At 47.5% G+C, this 20,965-nt stretch overlaps 1 protein-coding gene across 1 annotated transcript in view; it reads right to left on the bottom strand.

Annotated features, from left to right (window-relative positions):
* Positions 1–20,965, bottom strand: part of fam163aa (family with sequence similarity 163 member Aa) — a 650,732-nt gene that overhangs the window by 531,141 nt on the left and 98,626 nt on the right. The gene's annotated exons all lie outside the window — the stretch shown is intronic.

Genomic DNA, 20,965 nt, shown 5'->3' with positions numbered 1-20,965 from the left:
CCAGAACCAGTGTCACACTGTCAGAAACAGAGAGAGTCAGAACCTGTGTCACACTGCCAGAAACAGAGAGAGTCAGAACCTGTGTCACACTGTCAGAAACAGAGAGAGTCAGAACCTGTGTCACACTGTCAGAAACAGAGAGAGTCAGAACCTGTGTCACACTGTCAGAAACAGAGAGAGTCAGCACCTGTGTCACAGTGTCAGAAACAGAGAGAGACAGAACCTGTGTCACACTGTCAGAAACAGAGAGAGTCAGAACCTGTGTCACACTGTCAGAAAGAGAGAGAGTCAGAACCTGTGTCACAGTGTCAGAAACAGAGAGAGTCAGAACCTGTGTCACACTGCCAGAAACAGAGAGAGTCAGAACCTGTGTCACACTGTCGGAAACAGAGCGTCAGAACCTGTGTCACAGTGTCAGAAACAGAGAGTGCCAGAACCTGTGTCACACTGTCAGAAACAGAGAGAGCCAGAACCTGTGTCACACTGTCAGAAACAGAGAGAGTCAGAACCTGGGTCACGCTGTCAGAAACAGAGAGAGCCAGAACCTGGGTCACACTGTCAGAAACAGAGAGTGTCAGAACCTGTGTCACACTGTCAGAAACAGAGAGAGTCAGAACCTGTGTCACACTGTCAGAAACAGAGAGAGTCAGAACCTGTGTCACACTGTCAGAAACAGAGAGAGTCAGAACATGGATCACACTGTCAGAAACAGAGAGAGACAGAACCTGTGTCACACTGGCAGAAACAGAGAGAGTCAGAACCTGTGTCACACTGTCAGAAACAGAGAGAGTCAGAACGTGTGTCACACTGTCAGAAACAGAGAGTGTCAGAACCTGTGTCACACTGTCAGAAACAGAGAGAGTCAGAACCTGTGTCACACTGTCAGAAACAGAGAGTGTCAGAACCTGGGTCACACTGTCAGAAACAGAGAGTGTCAGAACCTGTGTCACCCTGTCAGAAACAGAGAGAGTCAGAACCTGTGTCACACTGTCAGAAACAGAGAGTGTCAGAACCTGGGTCACACTGTCAGAAACAGAGAGTGCCAGAACCTGGGTCACACTGTCAGAAACCGAGAGTGTCAGAACCTGTGTCACACTGTCAGAAACAGAGAGAGTCAGAACCTGTGTCACACTGTCAGAAACAGAGAGTGCTAGAACCTGGGTCACACTGTCAGAAACAGAGAGTGTCAGAACCTGGGTCACACTGTCAGAAACAGAGAGAGCCGGAACCTGGGTCACACTGTCAGAAACAGAGTGTCAGAACTTGTGTCACACTGTCAGAAACAGAGAGAGCCAGAAACTGTGTCACACTGTCAGAAACAGAGAGAGTCAGAACCTGTGTCACACAGTCAGAAACAGAGAGAGTCAGAACCTGTGTCACACTGCCAGAAACAGAGAGAGTCAGAACCTGTGTCACACTGTCTGAAACACAGAGTGTCAGAACCTGTGTCACACTGTCAGAAACAAAGAGTGTCAGAACCTGTGTCACACTGTCAGAAACAGAGAGAGTCAGAACCTGTGTCACACTGCCAGAAACAGAGAGTGTCAGAACCTGTGTCACACTGTCAGTAACAGAGAGAGTCAGAACCTGTGTCACACTGTCAGAAACAGAGAGAGTCAGAACCTGTGTCACACTGTCAGAAACAGAGAGAGTCAGAACCTGTGTCACACTGTCAGAAACAGAGAGTGTCAGAAACCGTGTCACACTGTCAGAAACAGAGAGAGTCAGAACCTGTGTCACACTGTCAGAAACAGAGAGTGTCAGAACCTGTGTCACACTGTCAGAAACAGAGAGTGTCAGAACCTGTGTCACACTGTCAGAAACAGAGAGTGCCAGAACCTGTGTCACACTGCCAGAAACAGAGAGATTCATAACCTGTGTCCCACTGTCAGAAACAGAGAGTTTCAGAACCTGTGTCACACTGCCAGAAACAGAGAGTGCCAGAACCTGTGTCACACTGTCAGAAACAGAGAGTGCCAGAACCTGGGTCACACTGTCAGAAACAGAGAGAGTCAGAACCTGTGTCACACTGCCAGAAACAGAGAGAGTCAGAACCTGTGTCACAGTGTCAGAAACAGAGAGAGTCAGAACCTGCGTCACACTGTCAGAAACAGAGAGAGTCAGAACCTGTGTCACACTGTTTGAAACAGAGAGTCAGAACCTGTGTCACACTGTCAGAAACAGAGAGAGTCAGAACCTGTGTCACACTGTCAGAAACAGAGAGAGCCAGAACCTGTGTCACACTGTCAGAAACAGAGAGAGTCAGAACCAGTGTCACACTGTCAGAAACAGAGAGAGTCAGAACCTGTGTCACACTGTAAGAAACAGAGAGAGACAGAACCTGGGTCACACTGTCAGAAACAGAGAGAGTCAGAACCTGTGTCACACTGTCAGAAACAGAGAGAGCCAGAACCTGTGTCACACTGTCAGAAACAGAGAGTGTCAGAACCTGTGTCACACTGTCAGAAACAGAGAGAGCCAGAACCAGTGTCACACTGTCAGAAACAGAGAGAGTCAGAACCTGTGTCACACTGTCAGAAACAGAGAGTGTCAGAACCTGTGTCACACTGTCAGAAACAGAGAGTGCCAGAACCTGTGTCACATTGCCAGAAACAGAGAGATTCATAACCTGTGTCCCACTGTCAGAAACAGAGAGTTTCAGAACCTGTGTCACACTGGCAGAAACAGAGAGTGCCAGAACCTGTGTCACACTGTCAGAAACAGAGAGTGCCAGAACCTGGGTCACACTGTCAGAAACAGAGAGAGTCAGAACCTGTGTCACACTGCCAGAAACAGAGAGAGTCAGAACCTGTGTCACAGTGTCAGAAACAGAGAGAGTCAGAACCTGCGTCACACTGTCAGAAACAGAGAGAGTCAGAACCTGTGTCACACTGTTTGAAACAGAGAGTCAGAACCTGTGTCACACTGTCAGAAACAGAGAGAGTCAGAACCTGTGTCACACTGTCAGAAACAGAGAGAGCCGGAACCTGTGTCACACTGTCAGAAACAGAGAGAGTCAGAACCAGTGTCACACTGTCAGAAACAGAGAGAGTCAGATCCTGTGTCACACTGTAAGAAACAGAGAGAGACAGAACCTGGGTCACACTGTCAGAAACAGAGAGAGTCAGAACCTGTGTCACACTGTCAGAAACAGAGAGAGCCAGAACCTGTGTCACACTGTCAGAAACAGAGAGTGTCAGAACCTGTGTCACACTGTCAGAAACAGAGAGAGCCAGAACCAGTGTCACACTGTCAGAAACAGAGAGAGTCAGAACCTGTGTCACACTGTCAGAAACAGAGAGAGTCAGAACCTGTGTCACACTGTCAGAAACAGAGAGAGTCAGCACCTGTGTCACAGTGTCAGAAACAGAGAGAGCCAGAACCTGGGTTACACTGTCAGAAACAGAGAGAGTCAGAACCTGTGTCACACTGTCAGAAACAGAGAGAGACAGAACCTGTGTCACACTGTCAGAAACAGAGAGAGTGAGAACCTGTGTCACACTGTCAGAAAGAGAGAGAGTCAGAACCTGTGTCACAGTGTCAGAAACAGAGAGAGTCAGAACCTGTGTCACACTGCCAGAAACAGAGAGAGTCAGAACCTGTGTCACACTGTCAGAAACAGAGAGTCAGAACCTGTGTCACAGTGTCAGAAACAGAGAGTGCCAGAACCTGTGTCACACTGTCAGAAACAGAGAGAGCCAGAACCTGTGTCACACTGTCAGAAACAGAGAGAGTCAGAACCTGTGTCACACTGCCAGAAACAGAGAGTGCCAGAACCTGTGTCACACTGTCAGAAACAGAGAGAGTCAGAACCTGTGTCACACTGTCAGAAACAGAGAGAGTCAGAACCTGTGTCACACTCTCAGAAACAGAGATTCAGAACCTGTGTCACACTGTCAGAAACAGAGAGAGTCAGAACCTGTGTCACACTGTCAGAAACAGAGAGAGTCAGAACCTGTGTCACACTGTCAGAAACAGAGAGAGTCAGAACCTGTGTCACACTGTCAGAAACAGAGAGTGCCAGAACCTGGGTCACACTGTCAGAAACAGAGAGTGTCAGAACCTGTGTCACACTGTCAGAAACAGAGAGAGTCAGAACCTGTGTCACACTGTCAGAAACAGAGAGTGCCAGAACCTGGGTCACACTGTCAGAAACAGAGAGAGTCAGAACCTGTGTCACACTGCCAGAAACAGAGAGAGCCGGAACCTGGGTCACACTGTCAGAAACAGAGAGTGTCAGAACCTGTGTCACACTGTCAGAAACAGAGAGAGTCAGAACCTGTGTCACACTGTTTGAAACAGAGAGTCAGAACCTGTGTCACACTGTCAGAAACAGAGAGAGTCAGAACCTGTGTCACACTGTCAGAAACAGAGAGAGCCAGAACCTGTGTCACACTGTCAGAAACAGAGAGAGTCAGAACCAGTGTCACACTGTCAGAAACAGAGAGAGTCAGAACCTGTGTCACACTGTAAGAAACAGAGAGAGACAGAACCTGGGTCACACTGTCAGAAACAGAGAGAGTCAGAACCTGTGTCACACTGTCAGAAACAGAGAGAGCCAGAACCTGTGTCACACTGTCAGAAACAGAGAGTGTCAGAACCTGTGTCACACTGTCAGAAACAGAGAGAGCCAGAACCAGTGTCACACTGTCAGAAACAGAGAGAGTCAGAACCTGTGTCACACTGTCAGAAACAGAGAGTGTCAGAACCTGTGTCACACTGTCAGAAACAGAGAGTGCCAGAACCTGTGTCACATTGCCAGAAACAGAGAGATTCATAACCTGTGTCCCACTGTCAGAAACAGAGAGTTTCAGAACCTGTGTCACACTGCCAGAAACAGAGAGTGCCAGAACCTGTGTCACACTGTCAGAAACAGAGAGTGCCAGAACCTGGGTCACACTGTCAGAAACAGAGAGAGTCAGAACCTGTGTCACACTGCCAGAAACAGAGAGAGTCAGAACCTGTGTCACAGTGTCAGAAACAGAGAGAGTCAGAACCTGCGTCACACTGTCAGAAACAGAGAGAGTCAGAACCTGTGTCACACTGTTTGAAACAGAGAGTCAGAACCTGTGTCACACTGTCAGAAACAGAGAGAGTCAGAACCTGTGTCACACTGTCAGAAACAGAGAGAGCCGGAACCTGTGTCACACTGTCAGAAACAGAGAGAGTCAGAACCAGTGTCACACTGTCAGAAACAGAGAGTCAGAACCTGTGTCACACTGTAAGAAACAGAGAGAGACAGAACCTGGGTCACACTGTCAGAAACAGAGAGAGTCAGAACCTGTGTCACACTGTCAGAAACAGAGAGAGCCAGAACCTGTGTCACACTGTCAGAAACAGAGAGTGTCAGAACCTGTGTCACACTGTCAGAAACAGAGAGAGCCAGAACCAGTGTCACACTGTCAGAAACAGAGAGAGTCAGAACCTGTGTCACACTGTCAGAAACAGAGAGAGTCAGAACCTGTGTCACACTGTCAGAAACAGAGAGAGTCAGCACCTGTGTCACAGTGTCAGAAACAGAGAGAGCCAGAACCTGGGTTACACTGTCAGAAACAGAGAGAGTCAGAACCTGTGTCATACTGTCAGAAACAGAGAGAGACAGAACCTGTGTCACACTGTCAGAAACAGAGAGAGTGAGAACCTGTGTCACACTGTCAGAAAGAGAGAGAGTCAGAACCTGTGTCACAGTGTCAGAAACAGAGAGAGTCAGAACCTGTGTCACACTGCCAGAAACAGAGAGAGTCAGAACCTGTGTCACACTGTCAGAAACAGAGTCAGAACCTGTGTCACACTGTCAGAAACAGAGAGTCAGAAACTGTGTCACAGTGTCAGAAACAGAGAGAGCCAGAACCTCTGTCACACTGTCAGAAACAGAGAGAGTCAGAACCTGTGTCACACTGCCAGAAACAGAGAGTGCCAGAACCTGTGTCACACTGTCAGAAACAGAGAGAGTCAGAACCTGTGTCACACTGTCAGAAACAGAGAGAGTCAGAACCTGTGTCACACTCTCAGAAACAGAGATTCAGAACCTGTGTCACACTGTCAGAAACAGAGAGAGTCAGAACCTGTGTCACACTGTCAGAAACAGAGAGAGTCAGAACCTGTGTCACACTGTCAGAAACAGAGAGAGTCAGAACCTGTGTCACACTGTCAGAAACAGAGAGTGCCAGAACCTGGGTCACACTGTCAGAAACAGAGAGTGTCAGAACCTGTGTCACACTGTCAGAAACAGAGAGAGTCAGAACCTGTGTCACACTGTCAGAAACAGAGAGTGCCAGAACCTGGGTCACACTGTCAGAAACAGAGAGAGTCAGAACCTGTGTCACACTGCCAGAAACAGAGAGAGCCGGAACCTGGGTCACACTGTCAGAAACAGAGAGTCACAACTTGTGTCACACTGTCAGAAACAGAGAGAGCCAGAACCTGTGTCACACTGTCAGAAACAGAGAGAATCAGAACCTGTGTCACACTGTCAGAAACAGAGAGTGCCAGAACCTGGGTCACACTGTCAGAAACAGAGAGAGTCAGAACCTGGGTCACACTGTCAGAAACAGAGAGAGCCGGAACCTGGGTCACACTGTCAGAAACAGAGAGTCACAACTTGTGTCACACTGTCAGAAACAGAGAGAGCCGGAACCTGGGTCACACTGTCAGAAACAGAGAGTCACAACTTGTGTCACACTGTCAGAAACAGAGAGAGCCAGAACCTGTGTCACAATGTCAGAAACAGAGAGAGTCAGAACCTGTGTCACACTGTCAGAAACAGAGAGAGTCAGAACCTGTGTCACACTGTTAGAGACAGAGAGTGCCAGAACCTGGGTCACACTGTCAGAAACAGAGAGTGTCAGAACCTGTGTCACACTGTCAGAAACAGAGAGAGTCAGAAACTGTGTCACACTGTCAGAAACAGAGAGTGCCAGAACTTGGGTCACACTGTCAGAAACAGAGAGTGTCAGAACCTGGGTCACACTGTCAGAAACAGAGAGTGTCAGAACCTGGGTCACACTGTCAGAAACAGAGAGAGCCGGAACCTGGGTCACACTGTCAGAAACAGAGAGTCAGAACTTGTGTCACACTGTCAGAAACAGAGAGAGCCAGAAACTGTGTCACACTGTCAGAAACAGAGAGAGTCAGAACCTGTGTCACACTGTCAGAAACAGAGAGAGTCAGAACCTGTGTCACACTGTCAGAAACTGAGAGTGTCAGAACCTGTGTCACACTGTCAGAAACAGAGAGAGTCAGAACCTGTGTCACACTGTCAGAAACAGAGAGTGTCAGAACCTGTGTCACACTGTCAGAAACAGAGAGAGTCAGAACCTGTGTCACACTGTCAGAAACAGAGAGTGTCAGAACCTGTGTCACACTGCCAGAAACAGAGAGTGTCAGAACCTGTGTCACACTGCCAGAAACAGAGAGTGTCAGAACCTGTGTCACACTGTCAGAAACAGAGAGAGTCAGAACCTGGGTCACACTGTCAGAAACAGAGAGAGTCAGAACCTGTGTCACACTGTCAGAAACAGAGAGTGCCAGAACCTGTGTCACACTGTCAGAAACAGAGAGAGTCAGAACCTGTGTCACACTGTCAGACACAGAGAGAGTCAGAACCTGTGTCTCACTGCCAGAAACGGAGAGTGTCAGAACCTGTGTCACACTGCCAGAAACAGAGAGTGTCAGAACCTGTGTCACACTGTCAGAGACAGAGAGAGTCAGAACCTGTGTCACACTGTAAGAAACAGAGAGAATCAGAACCTCTGTCACACTGTCAGAAACAGAGAGAGTCAGAACCTGTGTCACACTGTCAGAAACAGAGAGAGTCAGAACCTGTGTCACACTGTCAGAAACAGAGAGAGTCAGAACCTGTGTCACACTGTCAGAAACAGAGAGTGCCAGAACCTGGGTCACATTGTCAGAAACAGAGAGTGTCAGAACCTGGGTCACACTGTCAGAAACAGAGAGAGTCAGAACCTGTGTCACACTGTCAGAAACAGAGAGTGCCAGAACCTGGGTCACACTGTCAGAAACAGAGAGTGTCAGAACCTGTGTCACACTGTCAGAAACAGAGAGTGTCAGAACCTGTGTCACACTGACAGAAACAGAGAGTGTCAGAACCTGTGTCACACTGTCAGAAACAGAGAGAGCCAGAACCTGTGTCACACTGTCAGAAACAGAGAGTGTCAGAACCTGTGTCACACTGTCAGAAACAGAGAGAGTCAGAACCAGTGTCACACTGTCAGAAACAGAGAGAGTCAGAACCTTTGTCACAGTGTCAGAAACAGAGAGAGCCAGAACCTGGGTTACACTGACAGAAACAGAGAGAGTCAGAACCTGTGTCACACTGTCAGAAACAGAGAGAGTCAGAACCTGTGTCACACTGTCAGAAACAGAGAGAGTCAGAACCTGTGTCACACTGTCAGAAACAGAGAGTGCCAGAACCTGTGTCACACTGTCAGAAACAGAGAGAGTCAGAACCTGTGTCACACTGTCAGACACAGAGAGAGTCAGAACCTGTGTCACACTGCCAGAAACAGAGAGTGCCAGAAACTGTGTCACACTGCCAGAAACAGAGAGTGTCAGAACCTGTGTCACACTGTCAGAAACAGAGAGAGTCAGAACCTGTGTCACACTGTCAGAAACAGACAGAGTCAGAACCTGTGTCACACTGTCAGAAACAGAGAGTGCCAGAACCTGGGTCACATTGTCAGAAACAGAGAGTGTCAGAACCTGGGTCACACTGTCAGAAACAGAGAGAGTCAGAACCTGTGTCACACTGCCAGAAACAGAGAGTGCCAGAACCTGTGTCACACTGTCAGAAACAGAGAGAGTCAGAACCTGTGTCACACTGTCAGAAACAGAGAGAGTCAGAACCTGTGTCACACTCTCAGAAACAGAGAGATTCAGAACCTGTGTTACACTGTCAGAAACAGAGAGAGTCAGAACCTGTGTCACACTGTCAGAAACAGAGAGTGTCAGAACCTGTGTCACACTGTCAGAAGCAGAGAGAGTCAGAACCTGTGTCACACTGTCAGAAACAGAGAGTGTCAGAACCTGTGTCACACTGTCAGAAACAGAGAGAGTCAGAACCTGTGTCACACTGTCAGTAACAGAGAGTGCCAGAACCTGGGTCACACTGTCAGAAACAGAGAGAGTCAGAACCTGTGTCACACTGCCAGAAACAGAGAGTGTCAGAACCTGGGTCACACTGTCAGAAACAGAGAGAGCCGGAACCTGGGTCACACTGTCAGAAACAGAGAGTCACAACTTGTGTCACACTGTCAGAAACAGAGAGAGCCAGAACCTGTGTCACAATGTCAGAAACAGAGAGAGTCAGAACCTGAGTCACACTGCCAGAAACAGAGGGTGTCAGAACCTGTGTCACACTGTCAGAAACAGAGAGAGTCAGAACCTGTGTCACACTGTCAGAAACAGAGAGAGTCAGAACCTGTGTCACTCTGTCAGAAACAGAGAGAGTCAGAACCTGTGTCACACTGTCAGAAACAGAGAGAGTCAGAACCTGTGTCACACTGTCAGAAACAGAGAGTGCCAGAACCTGGGTCACACTGTCAGAAACAGAGAGTGTCAGAACCTGTGTCACACTGTCAGAAACAGAGAGAGTCAGAACCTGTGTCACACTGTCAGGAACAGAGAGTGCCAGAACCTGGGTCACACTGTCAGAAACAGAGAGTGTCAGAACCTGGGTCACACTGTCAGAAACAGAGAGAGCCGGAACCTGGGTCACACTGTCAGAAACAGAGAGTCAGAACTTGTGTCACACTGTCAGAAACAGAGAGAGCCAGAAACTGTGTCACACTGTCAGAAACAGAGAGAGTCAGAACCTGTGTCACACTGTCAGAAACAGAGAGAGTCAGAACCTGTGTCACACTGTCAGAAACACAGAGTGTCAGAACCTGTGTCACACTGTCAGAAACAGAGAGTGTCAGAACCTGTGTCACACTGTCAGAAACAGAGAGAGTCAGAACCTGTGTCACACTGCCAGAAACAGAGAGTGTCAGAACCTGTGTCACACTGTCAGAAACAGAGAGAGTCAGAACCTGTGTCACACTGTCAGAAACAGAGAGAGTCAGAACCTGTGTCACACTGTCAGAAACAGAGAGAGTCAGAACCTGTGTCACACTGTCAGAAACAGAGAGTGTCAGAAACCGTGTCACACTGTCAGAAACAGAGAGAGTCAGAACCTGTGTCACACTGTCAGAAACAGAGAGTGTCAGAACCTGTGTCACACTGTCAGAAACAGAGAGTGTCAGAACCTGTGTCACACTGTCAGAAACAGAGAGTGCCAGAACCTGTGTCACACTGCCAGAAACAGAGAGATTCATAACCTGTGTCCCACTGTCAGAAACAGAGAGTTTCAGAACCTGTGTCACACTGCCAGAAACAGAGAGTGCCAGAACCTGTGTCACATTGTCAGAAACAGAGAGTGCCAGAACCTGGGTCACACTGTCAGAAACAGAGAGAGTCAGAACCTGTGTCACACTGCCAGAAACAGAGAGAGTCAGAAACTGTGTCACAGTGTCAGAAACAGAGAGAGTCAGAACCTGCGTCACACTGTCAGAAACAGAGAGAGTCAGAACCTGTGTCACACTGTTTGAAACAGAGAGTCAGAACCTGTGTCACACTGTCAGAAACAGAGAGAGTCAGAACCTGTGTCACACTGTCAGAAACAGAGAGAGCCAGAACCTGTGTCACAATGTCAGAAACAGAGAGAGTCAGAACCAGTGTCACACTGTCAGAAACAGAGAGAGTCAGAACCTGTGTCACACTGTCAGAAACAGAGAGAGACAGAACCTGGGTCACACTGTCAGAAATAGAGAGAGTTAGAACCTGTGTCACACTGTCAGAAACAGAGAGAGCCAGAACCTGTGTCACACTGTCAGAAACAGAGAGTGTCAGAACCTGTGTCACACTGTCAGAAACAGAGAGAGCAAGAACCAGTGTCACACTGTCAGAAACAGAGAGAGTCAGAACCTGTGTCACACTGCCAGAAACAGAGAGAGTCAGAACCTGTGTCACACTGTCAGAAACAGAGAGAGTCAGAACCTGTGTCACAGTGTCAGAAACAGAGAGAGCCAGAACCTGGGTTACACTGTCAGAAACAGAGAGAGTCAGAACCTGTGTCACACTGTCAGAAACAGAGAGAGACAGAACCTGTGTCACACTGTCAGAAACAGAGAGAGTCAGAACCTGTGTCACACTGTCAGAAAGAGAGAGAGTCAGAACCTGTGTCACAGTGTCAGAAACAGAGAGAGTCAGAACCTGTGTCACACTGCCAGAAACCGAGAGAGTCAGAACCTGTGTCACACTGTCGGAAACAGAGCGTCAGAACCTGTGTCACAGTGTCAGAAACAGAGAGTGCCAGAACCTGTGTCACACTGTCAGAAAAAGAGAGAGCCAGAACCTGTGTCACACTGTCAGAAACAGAGAGAGTCAGAACCTGGGTCACACTGTCAGAAACAGAGAGAGCCAGAACCTGGGTCACACTGTCAGAAACAGAGAGTGTCAGAACCTGTGTCACACTGTCAGAAACAGAGAGAGTCAGAACCTGTGTCACACTGTCAGAAACAGAGAGAGTCAGAACCTGTGTCACACTGTCAGAAACAGAGAGAGTCAGAACATGGATCACACTGTCAGGAACAGAGAGAGCCAGAACCTGTGTCACACTGCCAGAAACAGAGTGAGTCAGAACCTGTGTCACACTGTCAGAAACAGAGAGAGTCAGAACGTGTGTCACACTGTCAGAAACAGAGAGTGTCAGAACCTGTGTCACACTGTCAGAAACAGAGAGAGTCAGAACCTGTGTCACACTGTCAGAAACAGAGAGTGTCAGAACCTGGGTCACACTGTCAGAAACAGAGAGTGCCAGAACCTGGGTCACACTGTCAGAAACCGAGAGTGTCAGAACCTGTGTCACACTGTCAGAAACAGAGAGAGTCAGAACCTGTGTCACACTGTCAGAAACAGAGAGTGCTAGAACCTGGGTCACACTGTCAGAAACAGAGAGTGTCAGAACCTGGGTCACACTGTCAGAAACAGAGAGAGCCGGAACCTGGGTCACACTGTCAGAAACAGAGTGTCAGAACTTGTGTCACACTGTCAGAAACAGAGAGAGCCAGAAACTGTGTCACACTGTCAGAAACAGAGAGAGTCAGAACCTGTGTCACACTGTCAGAAACAGAGAGAGTCAGAACCTGTGTCACATGCCAGAAACAGAGAGACTTAGAACCTGTGTCACACGGTCAGAAACACAGAGTGTCAGAACCTGTGTCACACTGTCAGAAACACAGAGTGTCAGAACCTGTGTCACACTGTCAGAAACAGAGAGAGTCAGAACCTGGGTCACACTGCCAGAAACAGAGAGTGTCAGAACCTGTGTCACACTGTCAGTAACAGAGAGAGTCAGAACCTGTGTCACACTGTCAGAAACAGAGAGAGTCAGAACCTGTGTCACACTGTCAGAAACAGAGAGAGTCAGAACCTGTGTCACACTGTCAGAAACAGAGAGTGTCAGAAACCGTGTCACACTGTCAGAAACAGAGAGAGTCAGAACCTGTGTCACACTGTCAGAAACAGAGAGTGTCAGAACCTGTGTCACACTGTCAGAAACAGAGAGTGTCAGAACCTGTGTCACACTGTCAGAAACAGAGAGTGCCAGAACCTGTGTCACACTGCCAGAAACAGAGAGATTCATAACCTGTGTCCCACTGTCAGAAACAGAGAGTTTCAGAACCTGTGTCACACTGCCAGAAACAGAGAGTGCCAGAACCAGTGTCACACTGTCAGAAACAGAGAGTGCCAGAACCTGGGTCACACTGTCAGAAACAGAGAGAGTCAGAACCTGTGTCACACTGCCAGAAACAGAGAGAGTCAGAACCTGTGTCACAGTGTCAGAAACAGAGAGAGTCAGAACCTGCGTCACACTGTCAGAAACAGAGAGAGTCAGAACATGTGTCACACTGTTTGAAACAGAGAGTCAGAACCTGTGTCACACTGTCAGAAACAGAGAGAGTCAGAACCTGTGTCACACTGTCAGAAACAGAGAGAGCCAGAACCTGTGTCACACTGTCAGAAACAGAGAGAGTCAGAACCAGTGTCACACTGTCAGAAACAGAGAGAGTCAGAACCTGTGTCACACTGTAAGAAACAGAGAGAGACAGAACCTGGGTCACACTGTCAGAAACAGAGAGAGTCAGAACCTGTGTCACACTGTCAGAAACAGAGAGAGCCAGAACCTGTGTCACACTGTCAGAAACAGAGAGAGTCAGAACCTGTGTCACACTGTCAGAAACAGAGAGAGTCAGAACCTGTGTCACACTGTCAGAAACAGAGAGAGTCAGCACCTGTGTCACAGTGTCAGAAACAGAGAGAGCCAGAACCTGGGTTACACTGTCAGAAACAGAGAGAGTCAGAACCTGTGTCACACTGTCAGAAACAGAGAGAGACAGAACCTGTGTCACACTGTCAGAAACAGAGAGAGTGAGAACCTGTGTCACACTGTCAGAAAGAGAGAGAGTCAGAACCTGTGTCACAGTGTCAGAAACAGAGAGAGTCAGAACCTGTGTCACACTGCCAGAAACAGAGAGAGTCAGAACCTGTGTCACACTGTCAGAAACAGAGAGTCAGAACCTGTGTCACAGTGTCAGAAACAGAGAGTGCCAGAACCTGTGTCACACTGTCAGAAACAGAGAGAGCCAGAACCTGTGTCACACTGTCAGAAACAGAGAGAGTCAGAACCTGGGTCACGCTGTCAGAAACAGAGAGAGCCAGAACCTGGGTCACACTGTCAGAAACAGAGAGTGTCAGAACCTGTGTCACACTGTCAGAAACAGAGAGAGTCAGAACCTGTGTCACACTGTCAGAAACAGAGAGAGTCAGAACCTGTGTCACACTGTCAGAAACAGAGAGAGTCAGAACATGGATCACACTGTCAGAAACAGAGAGAGCCAGAACCTGTGTCACACTGCCAGAAACAGAGAGAGTCAGAAACTGTGTCACACTGTAAGAAACAGAGAGAGTCAGAACGTGTGTCACACTGTCAGAAACAGAGAGAGTCAGAACCTGTGTCACACTGTCAGAAACAGAGAGAGTCAGAACCTGTGTCACACTGTCAGAAACAGAGAGAGTCAGAACCTGGGTCACACTGTCAGAAACAGAGAGAGCCAGAACCTGTGTCACACTGTCAGAAACAGAGAGAGTCAGACCCCGTGTCACACTGTCAGAAACAGAGAGAGTCAGAACCTGTGTCACACTGTCAGAAACAGAGAGTGTCAGAACCCGTGTCACACTGTCAGAAACAGAGAGTGTCAGAACCTGTGTCACACTGTCAGAAACAGAGAGTGCCAGAACCTGTGTCACACTGTCAGAAACAGAGAGAATCAGAACCTGTGTCACACTGTCAGAAACAGAGAGAGTCAGAACCTGTGTCACACTGTCAGAAACAGAGAGAGTCAGAACCTGTGTCACCCTGTCAGAAACAGAGAGAGTCAGAACCTGTGTCACACTGCCAGAAACAGAGAGTGTCAGAACCTGTGTCACACTGTCAGAAACAGAGAGAGTCAGAACCTGTGTCACACTGTCAGAAACAGAGAGTGTCAGAAACTGTGTCACACTGCCAGAAACAGAGAGAGTCAGAACCTATGTCACACTGCCAGAAACAGAGAGAGCCAGAACCTGTGTCACACTGTCAGAAACAGAGAGTGTCAGAACCTGGGTCACACTGTCAGAAACAGAGAGAGCCGGAACCTGGGTCACACTGTCAGAAACAGAGAGTCAGAACCTGTGTCACACTGTCAGAAACAGAGAGAGCCTGAACCTGTGTCACACTGTCAGAAACAGAGAGTGTCAGAACCTGTGTCACACTGTCAGAAACAGAGAGAGTCAGAACCTGTGTCACACTGTCAGAAACAGAGAGTGTCAGAACCTGTGTCACACTGTCAGAAACAGAGTGAGTCAGAACCTGTGTCACACTGTCAGAAACAGAGAGTGCCAGAACCTGTGTCACACTGTCAGAAACAGAGAGAGTCAGAATCTGTGTCACACTGTCAGAAACAGAGAGAGTCAGAACCTGTGTCACACTGTCAGAAACAGAGAGTGTCAGAAACTGTGTCACACTGCCAGAAACAGAAAGAGTCAGAACCTGTGTCACACTGCCAGAAACAGAGAGAGCCAGAACCTGTGTCACACTGTCAGAAACAGAGAGTGTCAGAACCTGGTTCACACTGTCAGAAACAGAGAGAGCCGGAATCTGGGTCACACTGTCAGAAACAGAGAGTCAGAACCTGTGTCACACTTTCAGAAACAGAGAGAGCCAGAACCTGTGTCACACTGTCAGAAACAGAGAGAGTCAGAACCTGTGTCACACTGCCAGAAACAGAGAGAGTCAGAACCTGTGTCACACTGTCAGAAACAGAGAGAGTCAGAACCTGTGTCACACTGTCAGAAACAGAGAGAGTCAGAACCTGTGTCACACAGTCAGAAACAGAGAGATTCAGAACCTGTGTCACACTGTCAGAAACAGAGAGAGTCAGAACCTGTGTCACACTGTCAGAAACAGAGAGAGTCAGAACCTGGGTCACACTGTCAGAAACAGAGAGAGCCAGAACCTGGGTCACACTGTCAGAAACAGAGATAGTCAGAACCTGGGTCACACTGTCAGAAACAGAGAGAGCCGGAACCTGGGTCACACTGTCAGAAACAGAGAGAGCCGGAACCTGGGTCACACTGTCAGAAACAGAGAGAGTCGGAACCTGTGTCACACTGTCAGAAACAGAGAGAGCCAGAACCTGTGTCACACTGCCAGAAACAGAGAGAGTCAGAACCTGTGTCACACTGTCAGAAACAGAGAGAGTCAGAACCTGTGTCACACTGCAGAAACAGAGAGAGTCAGAACCTGTGTCACACTGCCAGAAACAGAGAGAGTCAGAACCTGTGTCACACTGTCAGAAACAGAGAGAGTCAGAACCTGTGTCACACTGTCAGAAACAGAGAGAGTCAAAACCTGTGTCACACTGTCAGAAACAGAGTGTGCCAGAACCTGTGTCACACTGTCAGAAACAGAGAGAGCCGGAACCTGGGTCACACTGTCAGAAACAGAGAGAGTCAGAACCTGTGTCACACTGTCAGAAACAGAGAGAGTCAGAACCTGGGTCACACTGTCAGAAACAGAGAGAGCCAGAACCTGGGTCACACTGTCAGAAACAGAGAGAGTCAGAACCTGTGTCACACTGTCAGAAACAGAGAGAGTCAGAACCTGTGTCACACTGTCAGAAACAGAGAGAGTCAGAAACTGTGTCACACTGTCAGCAACAGAGAGAGCCAGAACCTGTGTCACACTGCCAGAAACAGAGAGAGTCAGAACCTGTGTCACACTGTCAGAAACAGAGAGAACCAGAACCTGTGTCACACTGTCAGAAACAGAGAGAGTCAGAACCTGGGTCACACTGTCAGAAACAGAGAGAGTCAAAACCTGTGTCACTCTGTCAGAAACAGAGAGTGTCAGAACCTGTGTCACACTGCCAGAAACAGAGAGAGTCAGAACCTGTGTCACACTGTCAGAAACAGAGAGAGTCAGAACCTGTGTCACACTGTCAGAAACAGAGAGAGTCAGAACCTGTGTCACACTGTCAGAAACAGAGAGAGTCAGAACCTGTGTCACACTGTCAGAAACAGAGAGAGTCAGAACCTGTGTCACACTGTCAGAAACAGAGAGTGTCAGAACCTGGGTCACACTGTCAGACACAGAGAGTGTCAGAACCTGTGTCACACTGTCAGAAACAGAGAGAGTCAGAACCTGTGTCACACTGTCAGAAACAGAGAGTGTCAGAACCTGGGTCACACTGTCAGAAACAGAGAGAGCCAGAACCTGTGTCACACTGTCAGAAACAGAGAGTGTCAGAACCTGTGTCACACTGTCAGAAACAGAGAGAGCCAGAACCTGTGTCATACTGTCAGAAACAGAGAGAGTCAGAACCTGTGTCACACTGTCAGAAACAGAGAGAGTCAGAACCTGTGTCACACTGTCAGAAACAGAGAGAGTCAGAACCTGTGTCACACTGTCAGAAACAAAGAGTGCCAGAACCTGTGTCACACTGCCAGAAACAGAGAGAGTCAGAACCTGTGTCACACTGCCAGAAACAGAGAGAGTCAGAACCTGTGTCACACTGTCAGAAACAGAGAACCTGGGTCACATTCTATGACGAGTTGCAAACTGAATTCCGGTGTGTAATATTCTCTCTTGAGTGTTGACTTTGGCTAATTGCTGAGTTGCTGAGAGCTTGATTGTACTGTTCAGTGGCAGAGTGTTTTTTCAGATGCTGTTGCCATTGATTGTGCGCAAGGGAATTCTGGCCAGACCCTTCAAATCAGCAGCATTGTATATCCATTTTAAATAACTGCTGCCAATGTTACAACTCATTTTATTGATGCAAACTTTCTGTCATCTTTGTTCAATGCCACTGAATTGTTTATGAAATTACTTCTCTGTACGTCCTGCCTTTTAGACTTTTGAGAGCATGAAACACAGACAATTGTATTATATTTGGCAAAATATTATCAAAGATCTTCCTCATATCAAAGAACAAGTCTGTGAAACAACAGGCACACTCCCCGAATATTGACTCACAGTGAGGTTGTTGAAAGCTATGGAACTGTAGATGTGGAGGAGCATTTTCATTGTATGGCTTAGAAAAAAATGTTGTCAGAGATTCCCAGACAACATAAAACAAATTATTCTATCTTTACCTATTGCAGGTTGTTAAATAAATTTGTTTCTTTCACATGCCTGGATAAATCTCTTCTTTCATGTAATATTTGATAAAGAAGGCAAGATGCAGATTTGCTTAATCATTTTTTGTGTTGTATATTTGTGGTGTTTGTCCCATTTAAAGGGCAGTCTGCCATGAGGATCTCGTGGCCAGGGTAAGAAATCAGGGACCAGGATGGGGGATCACCTCGGCATACATGGATTTCTGTATCAGTTCCATCCTGCAAGCTGACTGACAGCCACAAGGCTGCAAGCGTCTACATTGTAGTTATATGTAAATAAATGTTGCAGTTGTTATTTACCTAACTGGTGAACAGGACAGAATACTTTTACGACATCTGGGCTAGTGCGCCGTCAATTCCAGCCTTACTTGACCTGGAGTCACAACACAAGTGAATTCACCAATAATTCTTAGAAAAATACCCAAAGTCTTTGGCCCTTGGCTGTCCAATAATTACAATCACCAGGTTTGTAAATGTAAACGCAATTACTGTTTATTCATACCAAGAACTATAATGAAATATGCAACAAATACAGCTGATTAATTATTATTTAATTCCTAATTTTGCACTTTAACTTCCCCCCCTCCCCTCTATATGGATACACACACATGACAGATAAACACAGAGGGAAAGAAAGGGGTGAAAATAAGAAGTAAAAAGTAAAAGGAGCGCTTGTTTCAGATGGCGGTTTCCAGCACCTTACTCTTCTTCAAACTTTGCTTTCATTTCATGGTTTTTATTACGGATTCATTCGGGTCTCTGTAGTTTCAGAATTAAGTACTCACAGCCTTTCTGGAGAAAACACGAAGAGGACAGAATAGGATCTTGTCCTTGTGTGGCCAGGAATAAAACTGAAACTCCTTGGGATTCTGAAAATCGTTCCACTGGGATAGGAGCCAATAACCATTTGTTACCGGGCAGAGTGCGACCTTTTGGGCCAATTCATTGGCCACCAGCCAATCAATCGAACCAAGTCTCACCCCATCTCTCTCTGGTGCCGACAATTCAGAAGCTCCTGTTCAAACCAGCAGAGACTAGCAGAACATTCTCTTATTATAATGAAACTTGCCTTGAATTTTGGAAAATTAAAACCAATGCATCAACTATCGCATTAGGCAGGCCTTCTAAGATCTTAGGTTGGATTCCATTTGAACCAGGGGATCTATTAGCCTGCACCCCCAACAATTTACTCAATACCACTTTCCTGCTGACTGTAATTTTCCAGAGCTCCTCCCTACCTTCCATTTCCTGATTTCTGGGATGTTACTTGTGTCCTTTATAGTGAAGACTGCATTAGAGTGCTTAAGTTGGAGTTTAGTGAGTGAGTCAGTTCGGTGAAGAGGGAAAGGAGATCCTCCTTTATCTTTTTATATTTCTTCAGCCTCCAGTAGCTGACTCATACTTTACTACAGGGAAGATGTTGATGGGAGACCAGGAATTGAAAAGCTGCACTGACATAGGTAAAAGGAAGGATGAGGATTTTCAGGCAGAATATAGGGAGCTAGGAAAAAAATTAGAAAGCAGGACCTCAAATGTAGCATTCACAGGATTACTCCACAACAAACCCATCAGATCTTAACTCTGTATTCCTGCCACATCCAGCATGAATAGTGCTGGGCAATTAAGCAACTCACTGGAGGAGGAGGCTCCACAAATATCCCCATCCTCAATAATGGAGGAGCCCAGAGCATCTGTGTAAAAGACAAGGCTGAGGCATTCGTAACAATCTTCAGCCAGAAGTGTCGAGTGGATGGATCGTCTTGGTCTCCCCCGAAGGTGATATCAAGAAAAGGCTGAAGGAACTGGATACTGCAAAGGCTATGGGTCCTGATAATATTCCGGCAATAGTACTGAAGGCTTGTGCTCCAGAACCTACCGCACCCCTAGCTAAACTGTTCCAGTACAGCTACAACTCTGGTATCTACCCGATAATATGGTAAATTGCCCAGCTGTGTCCTGTAAACAAGAAACAGGACAAATTCAACCTAGCCAATTGCCACCCTATCAGTCTACTCTCCATCATCAGCAAAGTGATGGAAGGAGTCAACAGTGCCATCAAGCAGCACTTACTCAGCAATAACCTGCTCACATACGCTCAGTTTTGGTTCTGCCAGGGTCACACAGCTCTTGACCTCATTACCGTCTTGGTTCAAAGAGAGCTGAATGCCAGAGGTGAGGTGAGAGTGACTTCCTTTGACATCAAGGCAGCATTTGACCGAGTATGGTATCAAGGAGCCCTAGCTAAACTGGAGTCAATGGGAGTCAGGGGGAAAACTCTCCACTGGTTGCAGTCATACCTGGCACAAAGGAAAATGGTTGTGGTGGTTGGAGGTCAATCATCTCAGCTCCAGGACATCACTGCAGGAGTTCCTCAGGATAGTGTCCTGCACCCAACCATCTTCAGCTGCTTCATCAATGACCTCTCTTCCATCATAAAGTCAGAAGTGGGGATGTTTGCGGATGACTGCACAATCTTCAGCACCATTCACGATTCCTCAGATAATGAAGGAGTCCATGTCCAAATGCAGCAAGATCTGGACAATATCCAGGCTTCGGCTGACAAAATGTGCCAGGCAATGAACATGTCCAATAAGAGAGAATCTAACCATCGTCTCTTGACGTTCAATGGCATTACCATCGCTGAATCACCAACAATCAACATCCCGAGGGTTACCATTGATCAGAAATTTAAGTGAACTAGCCATATTAATACTATGGCTACCAGGGCAGATCACAGGCTAGGAATCCTATGGCGGGTAACTTACCTCCTGACCCCCCCAAAGTCTGTCCACCATTTACAAGGCACAAGTCAGGAGTGTAATGGAATACTCTCCACTTGCCTGGATGAGTGCAGCTCCAACAACACTCAAGAAGCTCAACACCATCCAGGACAAAGCAGCTTGTTTGATTGCTCCTTCTTCCACAAACATTCAAACCCTCCACCACCTAACTCACCAAAGTTCCTTAGACAACAACTTCCAAACTCATGACCACTACCATCTAGAAGGACAAGAGCAGCAGATACCTGGGAACCTCACCACCTGGAGGTTCCCCTCCAAGTCATTCAACCCCCTGACTTGGAAATATATCGTCGTTCCTTCACTGTCACTGGGTCACTGGGCATGGAACACCATTGCCGCAACCAGCAAGGCAGCCATGCAGCTGCACACACCGCTGACTGTCCACTGTG

Source organism: Scyliorhinus torazame, chromosome 7 (assembly GCF_047496885.1).
Source record: "Scyliorhinus torazame isolate Kashiwa2021f chromosome 7, sScyTor2.1, whole genome shotgun sequence".
Classification (NCBI taxonomy): Eukaryota; Metazoa; Chordata; class Chondrichthyes; order Carcharhiniformes; family Scyliorhinidae; genus Scyliorhinus; species Scyliorhinus torazame.
This window is presented reverse-complemented; position numbering and strand designations above follow the sequence as displayed.